Source organism: Rhinolophus ferrumequinum, chromosome 4 (genome assembly GCF_004115265.2).
Source record: "Rhinolophus ferrumequinum isolate MPI-CBG mRhiFer1 chromosome 4, mRhiFer1_v1.p, whole genome shotgun sequence".
Lineage (NCBI taxonomy): Eukaryota > Metazoa > Chordata > Mammalia > Chiroptera > Rhinolophidae > Rhinolophus > Rhinolophus ferrumequinum.
The window spans coordinates 51,622,525-51,640,877 of NC_046287.1; the positions used below are offsets into that span (position 1 = coordinate 51,622,525).

The 18,353-nt window shown below is 35.6% G+C and overlaps 1 protein-coding gene and 1 pseudogene across 2 annotated transcripts in view; both read right to left on the minus strand.

The window, feature by feature from the left end:
• The window catches only part of NALF1 (NALCN channel auxiliary factor 1), a 574,475-nt gene that overhangs the window by 459,763 nt on the left and 96,359 nt on the right, over positions 1 to 18,353 (minus strand). The gene's annotated exons all lie outside the window — the stretch shown is intronic.
• Positions 11,045 to 11,789, minus strand: LOC117021795 (chromatin target of PRMT1 protein-like; annotated as a pseudogene).

Here is an 18,353-nt window from a genome sequence, read left to right on the forward strand (position 1 = left end):
ACCTCATTAGCCAATATGTAATTTCCAGTTTTCATGATTATTAGTAATGATTGCTTAAAATCATTTCACAGCAGTTTGTTGTTGTTGCTGTTGTTACATCTATTGTTTAGCTAACAATAAATGAAATTCCTAGGTCAAAAGTGATGCATATTTATAAGTTTACTGAGCCAACTTATTTTAAATAGTCCAGTGAAATGCAGAATTCCCATTCACTGAATCCTAAATAGCATCAGATATTTTCATTTTAAACCTGATTTTTTAAACTACTGATGGGGAAAATTGGAAGATCACTATTTTTAAAATCTATAAAACTTTGATAATGAAAGGTGATTCTTTCCCATGTTTACTAATAATTTACAGTTTCTATATTATAATCATTATTTTTCTTTTTCCTAAAAAAATTTGCTACTTTCTTGGAACAGGAGTCAAAATAAAACACTAAGTTCTATTTAGTTTCAGTGTACACTCCTGTGTAAATAATTTTCAGAGGAGCTGAAGGAACTAGAGTAGAAACAAGTTTCCTAATTATACTTGTAGATTTCTTTTTGAATTTTTCATGAGGATATCAGTTACCTATAAAAATATTGCAAATGATTCATTGTACTGTAGAATATACTGCCTAATGAAAACAATTTCCTTCTTTTAATGTAGAAGTCAGAATAGTCTTTCTGAAGAATACAAAATACATCCATGTATGATTTGGGTGGAGTAATCCTAAAACAGGTGAAGTCATTTGGAAAATACAAAATTTCTTCATATTCATAAATACAAGCATACAAAAAGCAGTAAAAATGGTTCTCAGTCAGTTTGATACTAAGGGAAAACATTAAAACATTTAAAAATAAAGGTCTTTGTACTCAGCACTATTTTATTGTGGAAAGGCAACAAAATGAAAATGTGAGGCACCACCACCTACTTATCACCTGCCTTATTCAAGTATTGGTTCTTAGGAGCAACTTGGTGATATCTTTGAAAACTATCATTAAAAATGTTAATAGTACATTTTTAAAAGATTTGTATTAAAAATATAGCTAAAATGCAATATTATATTACTTTCAGGTGTACAAAACAGTTATTCAATATTTATATACCTAAAGAAGTGGTCACTACGATAAGTCCAGCAACCATCTGACACCATATTGTGCTATCACAATATTATTGACTATATTCCTTATGCTGTACATTACATCCCCTGACTTATTTGTTTTATACCTGAAAATTTGAAACTCAATTTCCCCTTCACCTTGTCCCCCACTTTTAATTTTCAATTACAAATGACAATAATACATTCTTTTTATTTATGTCCAGTCACACAAAGAAGATACTATAATACTTTCTAGAATGTTCCCCAATTGATATTTATTTCTATACAAGGTGTGATCAAACAATACAGTAAATGTTTAAATTTAAAAAGTTATTACAGTAAAAGACACATTGCCATTAATCCCCCTCAAAATGCAGCCTCTTGCTTCGAACACACTTATTCCATCATTCTTACCACTTTCTGAAGCAGTTCTGGAAGTCCTCTTTCGTGAGTGGCTTTTGTGAGTGCTGCGCTGGCTGCCTCAATGTCCTGAATCATTTTGACTTTGGGAAAGAGCCAGAAGTCACACGGTGCCAGTTCCAGTGAATAAGGTGGATGAGGACACACTGTAATGTTTTTGTTTGACAAAAATTGCCGTATACCAGAAGGATGTGTGACATGGAGTGTTGTCATCATGGAGGATTTACAACACAGTTTAAAACACACATTCTCTCAACCGTAGCTCACACCCAAATGTCTACACCAAACAAGTTGAAATTTGTCACACAGTGTTATTAAGGTTCGACGCACCACTTCCTATATTGAAGATCCCTGCCTTTCTGTTGAACGGCACTTGGCAGCAGCATTCACCGTATTTTGTGATCACAATAGAAAGGCTCCATGTCACACATTGCTTCTGGTATGGCAATTTCTATCAAATAAAACCATTATGGTGTGGCCTCATCCACTTTTTTCATCGGACCTGATACCATGCGACTTCTGGCTCTTACCCAAAGTTAAAATGACCATCAAAGGTAAACGTATTGAATCGATTCAGGACATCAAGGTGACCATGACAGTGCAACTACTGTGTTTCCCCGAAAATAAGACCAAGCTAATCAGCTCCAATGCGTCTTTTGGAGCAAAAATTAATCTAAGACCTGGTCTTAAATTAATTTTTGCTCCAAAAGACGCATTGGAGCTGATTGCACGGCTAGGTCTTCTTTTTGGGGAAGCAGGGTAAAGACACTCATGAAAAAGAACTTCTACAACTGTTTCAGAAAGTAGCAAGAACAATGTGGTAAGTGTGTTAGAAGCAAGGGGGAATATTTCAAAATATCTTTTACTATAACTTTTTTTTTCAATTTAAACATTCACCATATTTTGTGATCCCATCTCGTATATGAAAGTTTGCTCTGGATAAGAGGTCACTGATTTCTATTCTGATTGGTTTTTATATGTTCCATAGACTTATGACCTTGATGGATAGCCTCCATTGGAGCAATTTCACAGTAACTATGGGAGCTTTAACATGATTTCTAATCATAGGCCCACACTATATCCAATCTCCCTGCTTTTCCCCATTCCTTGTCCCCAAACTCTTTTTCGTTTGCCTAACAGTCGACTTGGGTCAAATAATTAGTAACTTAAGAATATACAAAGAAATAGCAATACCACTTTGCTCAATAGCAATAGGTTATTAAGAGCTTTTCCCCTACAACTTTAGAATAAGCAAGCAAAAAAGCAGTTAAAAATGAAGTTAATGCGTTTTCAAAAGAACTGTGTACAACTTGCAAAGAGAAAACTAAAGTTAACTTGTATAATCAAAGAGCATGTTTGCTGAAAAATGTGACTGCAGGGATTTTCTAGTCATGCATTGGACTTGCTGATACTGACCTCATTGAATCATCAGGAACATATATATCTAGTTTATCATTGTACTAATGCCATACTGATTGTACAAAGCAAACTATTATTTATTAGGACCTACAGGAACTGAACTCTATAATGAATTTAAATCAGTATGACTTATTTATTGTATGTTTTGCACAGTTAATATTCCAGAAATATTTTTAAATTAATTTCAGTTAAAAAATAATATAGAAAACTATGTGTTTTCCCATTGGAAATGACAGATGCAGAATGAGAATATCCTGTTAAAAATGAAAAATAAAAAACACAGAATAAAATCAGGATAGACACAACCTGTGAGGTATCTGTGGATAATATTATATCTGCTCTCTGTTTGGGGATAAGAGGATGGAGATTTCAAGTTATTATTCTTGGTTTGGGCAATTTAATGTAGAAATACAGTTGATCCTTGAACAACACAGATTTGAACTGCATGGGTCCACTTATATGCAGATCTTTTTCAATAAATACCTGTACTGGTTTCAATCCATGGTTGGGAGTCCATGGATGCAGAGGGCAGACTGCATGCATTGTTCTATAAGGGACTTATTCAGCCTCAGATTTGGGTTTCCATGGGGTCTTAGAACCAATCCTCCCAAGGATACGAAGGAGCAACTTAAATTTTGGAGTAGTCAAATTTATACACAGATTTTAGACTGCATAGGGGTCGGTGCTCCTAACCTCAGCATTGTTCATGGGTCAACTGTACATTCTTTATAGTGTCCCTAATTCTTAGCATGGTGACATTCACTCATTTGTTCATTCTCTTAAAACTGTCTATCTTGTGTCTTGTTAGATCCCAGGCCCTGTGCTAGGAATTGTGGATGCATCCATGAACAAGATGGTTATCAGTGCTGCTCACACAGAGTCTACACACAGTGAGAAAGGGTTAGTAAACAAGGAAGGAAATATACAGAGGGATAACCTCTGTGCACACTGCTTAAGGGACACCTGTAGGCAAAACTTTGTTTGCCCACAGCTAAGTTAAAGAACCAAAAACTATACCAAGAGCACTTTTTTTTTAACGAAGGTAGTGTGGCTTCAGGTTTAAGAAATGTGCTGACAGGCATGATTTAATACGGCTGCCTTCTTATATATTCATGCATATATATGTGTGTGTGTATATATAGGTATATACAGATATAGATAGACATAGATCTATATATAGATATATCTATGTCTATATTGATCTGTCTATATATATATGTATCCTAGGTTATTTACTTAAGGCATTTTTCAATTATTGTATACATTTTAGGTATATGAATTCAATAAAATTGCCTCTCAAAAAAACCGTATAAAAGCAGTTAAGATAGGTGCTCAATAGCTGTTTCTTATTAATAAAAGCATTTATCTTCTTTCATATCTTCACTTTATCCACTAACCAAGACTTAACTTAATAATCAATTGATCATTTCCTTGATCAATTTATGTTTTTGCAAATGTATCTTCTAGGAGAGGTTAAATTATTTCCCAATATGTGATTACTATTTATTAAGGTTTCCCTGTGAAACAGGTAGAAAATATCCTTTGCCATATTTGCTATTTGGGAAACCAACTCTCAGAGAAAGTCATAAGAGTTCGTGGGATTCCAGAACCTCATGTGAATAATATTATAGATCTTGGAATTCTATGTCAAACGTTCCACTGATGAGTCCACACATATTGTGACAAATGAATTACCTTAATATCAATATGATTTTGTTGTATTATAATTACCAAAATGCTGCTCATATCAGACAGGAGAAACAGTGTCATGCCTGGCATACACTAGCAGAAACACGTTAAATGTACACTGAATGAATGAATGAACATCATGGTCATTGTCACTTTAGTCCTTGAATTTAATGATAAATGTTGATGTTCTCCATTTCCTTCATCTCCACACACACACACACACACATGCCTTTAAGCCACAGAAATCATTTACTTTCTTTAGTCTGTATTCTGAAGCATGTACTTTATCACTTGTTGAGAAGGGCCCATGTGATTTTGTTTCTTTTATCCCCAAAAAAACGGGCAGATACTGGTAGAATATCCCGCTCATTGGGCAAACGATTCGTGGACTGGTGATACATGCAGATGTTGGCAATTTATAAATAATCATGTGGACAAAGTAAGCACATTCACTAATATCTAGGATTCACCTAAGTTAGTAATAATTTGACTTCTGGGAAAGTAGGTTAAACCTACTTTCACAAACAAGTTTAGCTTTATAATTACATGTGTTGATTTTATTATACTTTACACATGCACCTGAAAGATTATTAGTGATTAATAACCCAATGATAGATGCTATGTAATTTCATAAAAAAATCAGTGTAAATTGCATTTAATTGATTTTAAGTACAGTTGACCCTTGAACAACATGGGTGGTAGGGGCACTGAAGCCCCACACTGTTGAAAATTGTGTATAACTTTTGACTCTTCCAAAACTTAAGTTGTCCCTCAGTATCCACAGGAGCTTGGTTCCAGGACCTCCCTTGAATCGTTTAAAATCCACAGATACTCAAGTCCCATATACTATACATAATGGCAGAGATCATTGCATACAGTTGGCCCCGTGCCTCTGCAGACTCCAAACTGTGGATCTAAAACAGCAGGGATATTTCTTGGAAAAATAAAATAAAATCTGCATATACGGGGACCCATGCAGTTCCAACCCTAACTGTACTGATAAATCCACAAAGTTTGCCCTGCAGGCATAGGGCAGACACAGTCAGTCCCACCCATACCCATTTCCCTCAGCATACACATGTCCCAGGCACACCACGCTTGCCTTCTATGGCTGCCTGACTGGCTCAGTCTGAGCTGGCCAGGCTGGGAGAGCTGGGGAGTTAACTTCATCTGGGTGTGGTCTTCAACCAGCCCCAAAGGGCACTTAGCATATAACTGCCTCAGCTTCTTCCTCCCCGGCAGGGCCTGGCGATGTCTTACAGATTCCCAGAGGATGGAATCTCAGTATCTCGGGGCGTTAACAACAACCTCCCTTCCCTGTCTCATCCTTCCAATTCTCCTGTAAGCGCTTCTTAAGATCAACTCCAGAATAAATGACTTGTACTCAAATCCTTATTTCAGCCTTGACTTCTGGGACAAGGACCTTACATTCTGGTAGGAAAGGGCACACTTTCATCACTGTAGTATGATATTAAAAGTAATAGAGGCCATAAAGGAAGTGCAGATCAAGTGCTATGGAAGCTCACGGGAGGTACTACGCTTAGACGAATCAGCTCAGATGGCACTTATAAAAGAAAAGAATCAAAAAAAAAAAAAAAAAAAAGAACCAAGTCCATGTTATAGGCTAAACCTTATTTGGGTTGAGAGTGATGGTTAGAATATAGGCATGAAGAAATTGAGGACAATTCTAAGAGAGTAAAAGTAACGAGAACCATTTGGAGTCCATAAAGCAGATTCCCGTGGGGAACACTGCGCGTTTGCGCGTTTCTGTTTGGCTCGCTCTTGGCTGCATGAAGGGGGTTAGTTAAGAGCATTGGTTGAACATGATTGACAAAGAATTGTGATTATTTTGTACAGATGAAAAGGAGCCTTAATCATTTTGTTTTAAAAGGTAAGTGAGATGATCAGAATGTGCCTTAGGAAAATTGATCTTTTAGTTGTGTAAAATAGAACTGGGAAAGGGAGTTGTGAAATCCTTATACAAGGCTAGTCCAGTAGTCCAGGTAGCAAACAATGAGGCACAGAATTAAGGTTACAACAGAGGGATTGGAGAAGGAAAGACAGAGGTATATATTAGACGAGGCCTGTTTGGCTGTAAGGCAAGAATGTGACTGTAAAAATGAAGCACAGAAAGTACAGCACACAGAGGCTTTCAGTCAGACAGATGTTGGTTTAATTCAGTGAGAGATCTCGGAGGCTCTTTCAGCCCAGTGAGACGAGTACATTTTTATTTGTAAGAAAAGAAGACATAGCATATAGGCTTGAGGCTTGGAGCAGATAATGCATTTAAAGTCCAGCAGAGTGAGTGCCTAGAGACCATTAAGCCTTCAATTAATTGATGGCAGTTATTGTTGCTATTGTTAAAGCATAATAAGTAATGTCTTTAAAAAATGATATTCCCAAGGCCAAAACTTAGCCAAGGATATTAACATATCAAACTAAAGAATTTACCAATCATAAGAGTGGTGCCATTTATCAGCCTAGAATGAATTACTAAATAAAGGAGGATGAAAGACAGATCTACAGCACGGTCCAGCACATCAGTCCATGTGAATCATGCAATTGACCCTGCTTCATCTGCTTCCATGATCTCAAAATAACCTTGAGATTATAATTTGGTGTCATGTGTAGGTCTGACTACAATAACACAAAATGCTGGCCATGCCAACTTGAGAAATCCACTTTCTATGCAAGTGGTATTTTTACTGAAGTTTAATAAATTCTCATTTGAGATTTATGGTCTCTTAACATGGTTATACTCTCAATATCAAGACAAATTCAAGTTTCTAAGAGCATAAACCTTAAGGTTAAACTGTAGGCTGAGAATAATTTAGCAAGAAGTATCTGTTTACATCTATGTTTGATTCCTCTCACAGTGCCTGGCCCATGGTGGCCCTAGACACTCCTGAATGAATGACTCAGCTGCACAGCTTTCTTCATTATATTTCACTTATATTCATAATCAGCTGCAGTGAGTATATTGGAACCATTATCAACTTCAGTAAGTCTCTTAACAAACATGACACTATCAATACTCCAATCCATGACGGGAAAGGTCTGTAGCGTGAAGTACCTAGAGTCAAAGGGATGCCAACACTGACTTTTCACTGCAACAAAAAACTCCAATAAAATAGAAACAAGATAACCCATGGTTTTATTATTTTTAAAATCGCTTCTGAAGCAAGAAGTTACTTCTAATATTCTATTTCCAACCTATGGGAAATCACAGAGCAAGACTAAAGGTGAGGTTTTTCCTGATACAGTGGGACGAGCACTTGATTGAGAGTTAAGGAACCAGGAGAAAAATCTGTTCTCACTTCTGTTACATACTAGCTGGGTGATGTAAGTCAAACTGCTCACACTCTCCAGCACTCAGTTTCAATAAATGTTCATGAGACTGTTGGATTAGATGATTGTGAAAGTCTCTCAAAGTTCTAAAATTCTCCCAAAACTGCTATTGCTCCTTAGCCAACACCTCCTTTTTACTTCATAGTGGATTTCATACAGATAACTAATAAAAAAATAAAATATTTATTGTGACCTATGTCTATTTTTCTGAATAAAAAACCCTCAAATCAGGGAATTCCTGTTCTCAAATATAGTACCAATATTTATTATTTATTATAGCCAGCAAGGCAGAGCAATAACTCAGATCCTCGGCTCTCCCCACGGTGCCTAATAAATATTGATGACTCAATCTGTGTCTAAAGGAAATAGATACTCTGTTGGGGGAAAAAGAAGTCAAGTTTCCTTTCAAGACATTACAGGAAACATTTTGTTACAGAACTTCATTTTTCACTGTTTAGCACTTCCTTTTTGCATTGATTTTTTTGAGATGGATTGTTCTTTAATTCATCCATGACTGCAAATTAGCAGTTATTCTCTACTTACCTATGAATTTTACAAAAAAAAACAAAAAACAAACAAAAAAAAACTATATTCTTAAGTAGTTATTTTCTACATCTTGCTGCAGATGCACTAATATTTTAAAGCTTCTCAGTGTTAACTGGAAAGGAACACAGTGTAATAGCACTTTACATAAGGCCTTTCAAGCAAACATTCATATATATCCCAATAATCAGAATGAATGAAGATTAAATATTTTATTCTTCATGCAGGCATTTTGCAATCATTTTGACACAGAACCAAGTTCTATTGTAAAAATTGTAGCTAAAAGACTAGCATGACTTCTACCTTCTTTCAAAACATTTGTGAACATATATAGCAAGATCCAAACCCAAAGGCACAATTTTGGCTTTCACAGAAAATCAGCAATGAAATTAAAACTGCTTAAGAATACACAATGCCAGGTTGTGTTCAACAATGTACAAGGTATATAAGCCCATCGCTGGTACTGTGTTCGAGCATCCATAAGAACATCTACAACCATAGAGTAAAGCTCAGGCTCACAATCTATGACATGCCAAAAATGGGGGTGGGGGGGTACGGTACTGAGATGCTTATGCCTGTATCCCCAAAGCACTACCACCTAGGATTTGTAAAGATATTTCTGGAACTGTCAGGGACAGAATCGGGACCACTAACATGCCTTAGCCAGTGTCTGAGATTCATTGCTGTTATTCAACACAAAACAGAGAGGATTTTGCTTTTTTATTTTTTATCCTCATTTTATCAACCCCTCTCTCCTCCTGCTTCCCGAGTTTGCTTGTGCCCGTTATCTTACACATTCTCTTCCACCTTCTACCCCCATTCTAGCCAGATAACTGGGGAGGTCTTGCCTTGCTCTGAAGGACTATTTCCTTTCACATGCTCCTGTGCTATACAAAACTACTATTATTTCAAAAATAGTAAATTCTTAGATCATCTTACTAAGTTCCAGATACTTTACTAAGTATTTTCCATATATTGATTTATTGAATACTCACAATAACTCTATAAAACCTGTACTATTATTATTGTCTCTATTTGTAGTTGAGGAAATGGAGATAGGAAAAGAATATACATACATCTTTCCAAAGTCTTTAGTAAGTGAAGAACCCAGGATTTGAACTCAGCCACTGTGGCTCAGGAGCCCTTACTCTTCACCAGGAAAGCCCACTATATCATTGTGTGATATGAATTCTTGAAAAATTGTGAAAATTCGTTGATACCTGCTTTACGTTTGACTTTGTAAATTATTTTTTAAAAATAGACAATATGTAATTAAAAAGATTATATGTTTTTTTTCTCTAGTTTTCTCTACAAGTTTTAATAAATCAGTCTTTTTCATGAGGTCATTTTCATACTTCTTTTCTTTGCTTATTTTTCATTTCCTTAAATTATCACTAACTGAGAAAGATATGTTGAAATCTCTCATTATGATAGAGTTCTGTAGGCCTACCGATTTTGCTTTGTTACCACATTAGTCTTTTTTGCTAACTGCATACAATTCTAGAATTATTATATCTTTCTGGTGAATTACAGTGAACTCAGATGGGAAGAAGAAAATTGATTAAATTTGTTCTTACTCAAGTGTGAAGAAATCTCCTCTTAAACTTTCCAAGGCCACTTATATTTTGAATCAAATGATTCGATAAATAAATAATATTTTTTAATTTAATAATCTAAATAAACCTTTTACTTGTGAATGTTTTCAAAAGTTGAGGATAAACCATTTTTGTGCAAAGTAATTTCCTGAACTGCCTGAATCTCCCCAGGACTTTGATCTCGAAGAAAGCCAGCTTCAGGATCACACAACTTACCTCCATCTAAACCACTACAGCTCCAAATTCTATCCACTCTATTTTTCTATTGCCTCAAACACCTAGCTTACTCAATAAATATTTTTTCCAATGGGCTCATACTTTTACAAGATGGCCAAACTCTAGTGTAAAACTAAAGTTTGAAAGGCAGTCTTGGGAACTAGTGGAGAGTCTTATATGCCCATATTCTATAATCCACAGTTATTATGTCTTTCATTTTTGTTAGACATAGATAACAAAAATTCTGCCATGTACTAGTCCCCTCTTCTGAAAAGTAACTCTTCAAGACAGTTTTCTGTCAAGAAGAATTCTGGAATTTTTTTACTCTCATGAGACATTGTTAAAATGTATATATGACTTTCTACTGAGACTGTAAGAAGTTAAAATTAAAAAATAAACAAAACTTGAGGTAAATATTTAATTCTAAATTTAATTATTATTGATTTATCTCCTGCATGCCATCAGCAGTACATTTCATAGAATGATGTTAGGTTTCATAAAATACTTTCCCTGTTCATATTCCCCCCAGACGAAAACAGGGTTTCACACGATGCAGTATCAAAAAAGTAAAAGAACACATCAAGTGTACAAACTGGAGGCCAGTAAGTCCATAGCCTATGGTGATAGGTCCTTCCAACATCAGTCAGGTTTCTTCTTATCTGTTATCTCAAGGTTATTTAAGACGTGGTCACTTTAATAAGAATTTCTCTCATAGCATGGCAGACAGGCTTCAGTCATTGGTTTCAGGATCTGCCTGGGCCATGTAGGCATGCAACTGGGCGTCGAGGTATCCTTTTGTTTTTCAACAAATATGCATCCAATTGATTGCCCAGCTGTTCTTTGGTCAGAACAGAGCAAGCAAGGGTATTTCTCCCTCGTCCACCAAGTCGGCCTCTGCCTCCAAAGCCCTCTCTTCCCCAAGCCATCATATCCCGACCTCTACCACCGATTCTGCCACCACCCAGAGCACCATGCCCAAGACCACCTCTGCCAGGAACTCCACAACCACAAACATCACTTCTTTTTAAGCCCATTTGGGGAACTATGGCTAGTCCACCTCACAATAGGTTTTGACCCTGGAGTGACATCCGCTCCCAAGTAGGGTTCTCATGGAGTGACCCCCACTTAGCCCTCCTCTGGACCAGCCTCTCTGGATTAGGGGCAAGCCTCATCCTCTGATGGCTCCCCCGCCAGGGCCCCTAGGTGCCGGCCTAAGGTGCCTGGATGTTACTCTTACCCAGGTGCTGCTGTAAGCTCTGCTTACATGTTAATGCTGCCTGCACAGAGGGTCTATCCTCCATCTGATGGGCTAGTCTTCTGTTTCTGGCACTGGCTAGCTGCTGCCGTTGCTGCATCGAAGCTCGGATATTCACTGGTGTGCGCTGTTTGTCCTTCAGCACATTAGTAAAGCGTTCATTTAGAGACATCTTGGTGGAGCTTTTCAGCACAACTTTCGGGGCCGACTGTGCTGCCATCTTTCAATCCCAAGAACTGAAGGAAAGGGATGCCAGTGCTCCTCCTGGGGCTGCCACCTCGGCTGTGGCAGGTGGGCCGTCGGCAGAACCTGAGTTGACAGTGGAGGGGCTGGGGTTAACTTCATGGGCGGTCGGTTAGATGCATAAGTGGTGGGGTGCTAGGTTAGCTGGTTGTTGTTGGCTGGCTGGCTGGTTAGCCGGCCCGCCTGCTCTCTCGGCCTATTCTTTCCTGCCTTTCACCTGTGCCATCGCAGCAGCTGCTGCCACCAACTGCCCTTGGAGTCCAAACACAATGGCTGCCCCTACTTTCCCTGTTCTGATTACTTATAAGGAACCTCTTAAGTGAACCAGTTATCAATTGGAAGAGGTCATGCTATTTCTGTTAAGTAACCTGAAGCATATGAGAATATTTTAACTGTACTTTGTTGTTTATAAGACACAAAATTCAGTTTTATTTCACATTTACTATGTGCAAGTGGTTGCTTTGCAGTTCCACATACCTTGTTTAACATAAGAAGCAAAATGAAAATCGCAACGTAATAAATGAGCAAGTCTTTACACTATAACTGCACTGGCTATTTTTGCAATGTATGGCATTTACTGATAGAGTTATTCTCCATGAGATCAGATTATTAAATTCCATATGTATCTATTACTGCCAAATCTCCAATGTCAACAGCACAGTTCTTTGCACAATGTAAACTCTTGATAAATATTTGTGAACTGACCCCAAAATTATTCTTATTATTTAGTCAAGAATAATTTTGAATCCGTATCATTGAATGCCCTGATATTTAATAATGTCTTGAATATTTATTTGAAGTTAGTGATAAAAATTAGAAATGTTTAGCTGGAATAGGGATTTCCCACACATAATTTGATTTACTAATGTTATTTGGTCTTTCACCCGCAAAGAATGAGCTGAGAATGAAGGTAAGAACGAGGGGAGGTATGTGAGTAATCTAAAGTCATCCAGTTGGAAAAGGCCATCTAGCCACAGGGGAAAGTGTCAAATAACAAAATATATGTGCAGTAGACATGTGCAATGCTATGTGTGGCACTTGGTTTGTGACGTGAGAATAAAAGATGACCAAAATAACGGCCCACATAGCCATTATTATACTTCCCAACATCTGATCATCTGACCCAGAGCATGGTATCCTTAGGAGAGGCTCATGGGAAGTCAATCTGGGAAAGGCTTCGGGGTATAATGGTTTTCTCTAGCTATAGCACACAGCATATTAAACCCTGAGAAACCTTTCTAACATTGTCAACATCATATTTTTGGAAAACTCTGTTTTAAGATTTTCTCTGAATTAATTTAAAAGGAAAGAATGTGTCATGGTGGAGAAAACGTTGTGTGGGAATTTACAGAGAAGTTCACTTCTATGTAGACAACTATCCCTCCCGCCATCGGAATTGCCAGAGCTGCCCTGTATAATAGAAATGTAATGCAAATGACATAGGTAATTTCAACCATTCTGGTGGTCACATTAAAAAAAGAAACAGGTGAAATTAAGTTTAATAATGCACTTTATTTCACATAATATATCTAAAATCTTATAATTTCAGCATGTAATCAAAATAAAAATTATTCCTGAGACATTCTACTTCCTCTTTTTCCATATGGTATCCTCAAAATCTTGTTATTTAATATTTGCAGCATACCTTAATCAAATGCTAATATTTCCAAGGTCAAATATACTTCTAGCTAAACAAAGATATGCTTAACATAAATTTATTTTAAACTGCATCAGTTTTTACAGCTAAATTGATTAAAATTAAATAAAATTGTACCAAAGCATCCCTTCAATCTCACTGGCCCATTTTAAGTGCTCAATAGCAACATGTGGTCAACAGCCCCCACATTGGAGAGGTCTAGAAGCTCAGCACATCAACTGCACAAAAACAGAGCCAGCTCAGGACAATGCTATCATCCATTAAGACTAGAAAACGCAATAAGATCGTCAAGCTGGCCAACAGAAGGATCTGTCTAGGTTTTTCATAAAGTAACCATGGCAATCTAATTTCTCAAGGAAGAGAAAATTATTCAGCCAATATTTAACTCATACCAAATTGAGTCACATCATATTTTTACAAGTCTCATCATAAACTTAATCCATTTGACATTTTATATCTGGATGTGTTTTGGAATGAAAGTGGATAATATGAATCCTACTCTTTATGGAAAAGGAAAGAAAAGAAAATGAAAATTATTCTTTGGGGCAAATCCCTAGCCACCACAACATTATTTTGGATTTCTTTAACATGAAAAAGGAAAAACAAGAAAACAAGGAAAAGCAGTGGACAAAACAAACCCACAAACAGCGATGTTATAGTACCAAGTAAAAATATTTTTAAGAAAATTTTTAAGAAAATATTTTTAAGAAATATTAGCTTTCCACTAAAATGATAATTATATTCTTCTCACTTACAATTCTAGTAAAGAATCACAGCTCTTACATGATATTTTATCAAATGTTACCATGTAAGTCCATTACAATAAAATCATATAATAAAATATTAAAAATCAGAAAGTAAACTTCTTTAAGTAACTTTTCATTTAGAAAGCTAAGGTGTTAAATTTGAAAAAAAAAAGATATTTAAATCTTGCTATAATTGCAGGACAAAAAAAAAAGCAACACAGAAATCCTCCATTAAAGACTACATCCTGGGGTGCATAGGTGAAATTCTGACAGGTGGCAACCTTAATTTGGAGGCCTCTTGAGTGAGTGATAAAACAGAGCAAAAACTGATTTATCTCTGTGAACTACAATGCTGAGTGGAATGTGCTATGAAGCATTCTAAAGCAGCAATTTCATTTTCTCCAGGACAAAACATACTTAGAAAGAAAAGCTGCTTTACCATAAAATAATCTATTTTGTAGACTTAGGAAGTTTCAGCTGGATGACATGTCTTAACCTTTCTGGAGTGGGTAAATTACTATAAGGTTCATAGCAAAACAGCAGAACATGCTCCAATAATATTTCACCTTGTTTTGCCCAAGGTAGAGGTAAAAGAGAAGTTCATTTGTATGTTTTATGGAGGCCTTCTTTCAGGTTAAAGATAATGATATACTGACATTGAAGAATATCTCTGTTTTGTAAAGAGCTGTGGAAAATCATTTAGATAAAAAAATAATAATAGCTATATGGTATCCAACAACTTGTCTTTGGATTAAACGCAAAAAAAACTAACTGGATTGACTATTTTACTTTAAATGTATCTATTTATTTGTCAATTATAAAGTTAGAGCAACTCATCTCATTGAAATAAAATAAAGTTGACCCTTGAACAACATTTGGGTTAGAGGAGCCAACCCCTCACATCATCAAAAAAATCTATGTATAACTTTTGACTCCCCCAAAACTTAACTAAAGCAAACCATTAACTAAAACCACTTAACTAAAACTTAATCATTACCAAACTCAAGGATGCTCAAGTCCCTCATAGAAAACGGCATAGAATAATTCAGCACTCTTCATCTGCGGATTCCCAACCAAGGATCAAAAATACTGTTTTCGATACATGGTTGGATCTGTGGATGTAAAACCTGGAGATATGGAAGGCTGACTGTGTATTTATTGGAAAAAATCCACGTACAGTGGATGGGTGCAGTTCAAACCCGTGTTGTTCAAGCATCAACTGTAATTATGCTATCAAACAGACATTGTTAAATTTTACTGATGTTTCTACTATATATATGTCACCTGCTGAATGGTATTGAATATGTACAAATTCAAACCCTATTAAGACACTGCCCTGTAAAATAGTTGTGTATCCAATGGTAAATCATGATGAGGAAAATAATGCAGAAATTGACTGATATACTCTATAAGTGGCTGCCCACTCCAATATAAACTTAAAAGAAACCCAGACTTAATGCTTTATTACTGACTATAAGCACATTATACATATATAATATATATTTATGTTACACATATATATTTTTGTATATTTACATTTATAATTTAAATTAATATCAAATAAAATTCATATAATCAAGACACTTAGAATTTTTGCATACGATAATAAAAACATAAATTTTAAATTTTGCAAAATACATTCATTTTTATTATTTTATCAATGTCAACTTTTTAAAAAACACTAATATATGCAGGAAAGATCAATCACTGTTATCTGGTACACAATGAAATAAAATTTTTAAATGAATTAAATTTAGTAATTAATGGTGTGTCAGATGTTTTGACTATCTAGCCAATGCTATATCTGATATTACACAACACTATCTTTTTCCTTTCTTCTAAAATAGATTGCCAGTCTATCAGTTTTCTAATTATCTTTCACCATTGTATTAGTCACCATTTAGACTTTGGCCATAATATAAGTATATTGGTTTAATAAGATGAAAACAGATTTTTATGAGATTCATATTTGCTTTTTTAAAGTCAGTTTATGTTCTAAAGCCTTTCAAAGAGATTTCAGACTCTAAAAAATTTGTTCATAGTCAACGCATCACCTTTTAAATAAACAGTCAACAAAAAATAAAAATGCTTTCTTCTGTGATGCTCCTTCCAGCCCTGGGCCGTCTACCTTTGCTTTGGATATTTGTCCTCTTATCCAAGGTATTTCCTAGTTTATTAACACATTTCTAACTTCTTTAAGTCATTATTTTTCTAAGTATTTATAGCCATTTTTCTAGTTTTTAACTGGCTTATGCATATAGATTCTTTCATTCATTTGATAAAAGGGCCTCAATCAATTCAGATTTTCTGAAATTACCAATGAACTTTTGTTAGTCCCTAGTTCTTTCTGACCCCAAATTAGTTGTTGAATTTCTTGGCAGCAAAATAATAAATCTTCTTTCTTGTTATTTTAATTTAAACAACAGTTTTGGTCATGGCAAAAACAATGCAGCCATTTCTTGAAAATGACAAACAGATGATGAAGAAATATAAGCTGTGTTTGCCAAAACTTTAAAAATTCATGCTTTTATTTTCAACTGATCTTTAACAAAGGTGCCAAGAGCATACAATGAGGAAAGGACAGTCTCTTTAATAAGTGGTGCTGGGAAAACTGGTTTCCACATGCAGAAGAATGAAATTGGACCCTTATCTCACTTCAAAATGGATTAAAGGCTGAAATGCAAAACCTGAAACTATAAAACTATTGGAAGAAAATCTTTTTGACATCGGTCTGTGCAGTGACATTTTGAATGTGATTCCAAAAACATAGGCAACAAAATGAAAATAGACAAATGCTAATGCATCAAACCAAAAAGCTTCTGCACAGGAAAAAAAAAAAACACAAAAATCAACGAAGTGCCAAGACAACTTACAGAATGGGAGTAAATATTTGCAAACCATACATCTGATAAGAGGTTTATATCCAAAATATATCAGGAACTCAAACAACTCAATGGCAAAAAAAAAAAAAAAAACAACTGAATTAAAAATGAGTAAAAGACCCGAATAGACATTTTTCAAAAGAACACATAGAACTGGCTACCAGATATATGAAAAGGTACTCAACATTAATAATTATCAGGGAAATGAAAATCAAGCCACAATGAGATATCACCTCATAACTGTCAGGATAGCTATTACTAAAAAGACAAAAGATAACAAATGTTGGAAAGGATGTGAACAAAAGGAAATCGTGGTGCATTATTGGTGGGAATGTAAATTGGTACAGCCATTATGGAAAACAGTATGGAGATTCCTCAAAAAAATTATAAAATAGAACTACCATACTATCCAGCAATCCCACTTCTGTATATACATCCAAAGGCAAAAAAAAAATCAGTATCTCAAAGAAATATCTATGCTTCCATGTTCATTGCAGCATTATTCATAATAGCCAAGATATGAAAACAACCTAGATGTCCATCAAAAAATGAGTGGATAAAGATGTGTGTGCATATTTTCACACATATAACAGCATATGATTCAACCATGAGAAAAAAGGAAATCCTGCCATTTCAGACAGCATGGATGAATCTGGAGGACATTCTGCTAAGTAAAAAAAAGTCAGACAGAGAAAGGCAAACATTATATAATCTCACTTATATGTGGAATTCAAAAACAAATGTCAAATTCATAGAAGCAAACAGTGAAATAGTGGTTGTGAGGGGCTGAGGCAGTGGCAGGGGAGTGGGGAGACGTTGGTCAAAGGGTCCAAATTTGTAGTTACGTAATGAATAAGTGTAGATATCTAAAGTACAGGCATGTTGACTGTACTTAATAATACTGTCCTCAACACTGAAAATGTACTAAGAAGGTAGATTTCACGTACACTTATCACACACCAAAAATTGAGACTGAGGGGACGGGATGTTAATTAGCTTGACGGTAGTAACCATTTCACTATATGTGCCACATGGGTACAGTCCAAATCTGTGCTGTACGCATGTATGTACACACACACGCACACACACACAGACGGTGCAAAACATGTATACACATTTTAAGAAAGGAAAAAACTGTATTAAAATTTACTCTGATGGTAACCACTTTTGCAAGAGCACCTCAAGGAATTGCAGAAGTCAAACATGGCTTGTATTCATCTTTGGTTATCAGTATATATCGACTATTACAATTTTAA